Source organism: Hyposmocoma kahamanoa, unplaced genomic scaffold (assembly GCF_003589595.1).
Source record: "Hyposmocoma kahamanoa isolate Upper Pololo Valley unplaced genomic scaffold, ASM358959v1 114, whole genome shotgun sequence".
In the NCBI taxonomy this organism is placed as follows: Eukaryota; Metazoa; Arthropoda; class Insecta; order Lepidoptera; family Cosmopterigidae; genus Hyposmocoma; species Hyposmocoma kahamanoa.
In genome coordinates, this window is record NW_020653383.1 from 7,234,786 (window position 1) to 7,238,023 (window position 3,238).

Sequence of the window (3,238 nt, forward strand, 5' to 3'; positions counted from 1 at the left end):
CGTTGTTCTTACATTGTCTTCCTTCGGTATTTACACGAACGGTGTTTTTGATAAAAAGGTTGTTAATGTAATATAATTAGTAATGTGATGTAATTCTATGTAATTATTGTTATTATGTTGTCTGATATGAATTTGAAATTGATTTGCACAAGGTTGCGCAGTTTGTATCTTCTTTCTACTTTCTGCACTTATTTTTATCTTTAAGAGTCTATAAGTTCCTCAAACGGCTTTCGACGACCTACGACGACGGTTCGAATGCGGCCGGATCGAAGGGTTTTTTTAAGTGATCTTTGTATTAATAATACTAACAAATACTGGACTATTCATATAATTTAAACTTCACACAGTTGGAAGTAAATTATTGCAAAATACGTTTTCATTGAATAATGTGCTGCCATCTAGCAGCAACCGCGAATTATTACAGGTGCGACTGTCATTCTTGCACCCTTAAGTAGCAAAAGAAGCCTCTTTTTTCACGAGTTTCGAGATTTTGCGCGAGATAATTGTTATTGATATGAACTATGGTCATGGGACAGAGCAAGAATAGTGGACTGAGCTCGAGCACGTAGAACTCCACCCATTGCTGGCACACGTGACACGCCCGCTAAGCACGTTAACTGTATTTAATGTTCTGTGTAAAAAAAGCCTTGTATTTATTTATTCATGGTTTATAACACCGAAAAAAGGTTTTTTACAGCAATAGTAATAAAGTTGCTTTTATAAATCGCACGAGTAATTACTTCGTTTGTATCATAAAATCCACAACAGTAGAAAATAAATATTTGTATAACCCTCACATAATTTACAAAATAGAAAACTCTCATAAAACTTTTGTAATAATGGAGCGAGTATTCAATATCCTTGCTCTAAAAACAGTTTTATTTTGTATTGTGTATTATTTGTCTTGTGCTACAAATTTTATGCCCCAAAAACCTTTAATCAAAAATTTTGAATAAATAATGACAACAAAAATAAGCTGTATTTTTCACTTCTATAATATTTAACAGATGCCTTTTTTTTTAATGGATGTATAAACTATAGTTAGCATTATATTTATTGACTCTGTAAATTCTCATTCTGCCTCAGTGGCCGAACGGTTACCATGCCGGACTGCCACGGTGAGGTCCCAGGTTCGATTCTCGGGCCGGGAGAAATATTTGTATGGTCTACATTTATTTCTCTCGTGAGTTTGGATGTAATTTGTGGTTGTCTATGTGTGTGTTCATGGCACCTGCGATACAGGGTAGTGCGGGGCTATATTGAGTGTGTGCGTTATTATTATTTTTATTATTATAGTAAGATTGCGGCTACATTGAGAACCCTGGCAGTGAGTTTTTTAAATAGGCTATGCTAAAGCGTTGGGTTTACCAGACAGTTAATAAATTTTCTGAATGTTACTTTACAACGCTCTGCGTATACAGTATAACAGTGCGTTCAGGATGCTGTTGCAGCTACCACGCCACTGCAGCGCGGCAGGAATGTTCGCGGAGGCGCGCGCTGATGGCTTTCCCGCTATAATGCGAAAGAAGGCTTCTTTTCTTCACCGTGTGCGTGGTAGTCGGAACAGCACACTGATAACACTCGTGGACCGGTTCGATAGTCCCGTGCTATGGCATCTAACACAAAGAGTCATAGGTGTAATTTAAATTAAGTAATTGCATATTATGTAATGTTATTTCAAATATAATGTAATTTAAATAAGTACCTACTAACATAGTTGCTAAGTCTTACTAACAAATTATGGAAACTTTTTCTGAAATAAAGTATTGTTATGATTATTATTAATATTATATATATTTATGGACAGAAAGGGCACTGGGATACTACGGGCTTAGGGTGCCCGCTCATAGTGGCAGTCACTAAACACACCGCAAGTTACAGACGAGATTTTTCTTACATTTTATATGTCATCGTCGCAAAGCGTAACAACTTCCGCTCACACTCGACCACAATCGCCGACTTCACCCCGCCCGTCAGTGTTATCGTTTTAGCGACTTAGTCGCTTGTAGGGAATTTTAACAAAATAAAATAAAAATCATTTATTGCAGACAATATACAGTTCATTTTGTTAGTACACTTACAAACTATCTATTCAACTGTTAGTACAAAAATTACAAAATAAAAATAAAATAAAATGAATGATATGAATTGATTACGTAATGGAATGATTACATGATACTTGCTAAGTTCACCGAGTTCCCAGGACGTGAAGTTCGGTGAACCTAGCAAACAGATTGGAGTACCGCCTATTCCCTATCATTTTAAGAACAGAGTTCTTAAAATGATAGTATGACCCCGATCTGCTTTTTTTATGAATGTTTAGAGGGCAAAATTTTGTTTACTTCTAGGGGTTTTTTTTGCCTCGTACTGCTGTTTAAATTTAGTTTCTGCATTTCGTTTGTGTTAATATTTGTGTTTTTAATATATATTTGTCATGTTTAAATACGTTTACAGTGAAAAAAATATTGTTTTAATACCACATCCAATACAATATTGGGATTAAATGTCAAATAAATGATTGGTGACTGTGACAGCTGTCATATACTGAGGAGAAATAAACAATTTTTAGCAACAACACGAGTGGTCGCGCGTAGTGACCACCACTAGTGGTTTAGTGAGCAGCGGTACTTAAGTTTATGGGGCTATCCCCATAAAATCCAAAATCCAAAGTGGGTGTGAAACATGTAAATTATTTATGTGTATCTGAATTTTTCCATTAAATTATTGAATTTGTTGTGTTCATAAATTATATTTTTCCATGAGACGATATTAAACGAGTTTGTCGCAGACGTATCGGAAATTGAAATCTGCTAATACCATGCAATGCGTTCGTTGTTGATTGGCACAAACAAATTCGCTGCTTTTTGGGGAGTTATGTTAATAACTTTTTGGGGTTCTAGGAGACGCGGGTAACATAATTATCAAAAGTGGAAAATAAGCGGACTCTTCAATTATTTATTTAAGTGAACCTCTTTCAAAGCACGTGGAATCACAAAAATGTTACAATTCAGTGAATTACTTATTAGTATTGTCTCAAGGTAGGTAAGCGTCCGATAATCGGCCTACAAAAAGTCCGGCGCATGTGAGTGATCTTAGTTAGGATTACAACACCAAACGTGATACCTTCAATTGAGATCATTTAGCTTTAGACACATTCTGATTGCCGACGACGAATAACTAAAACAAAATAATATTAATTAAATTTTTATTGAATTGATATTCAATTATTTTTTGTGAA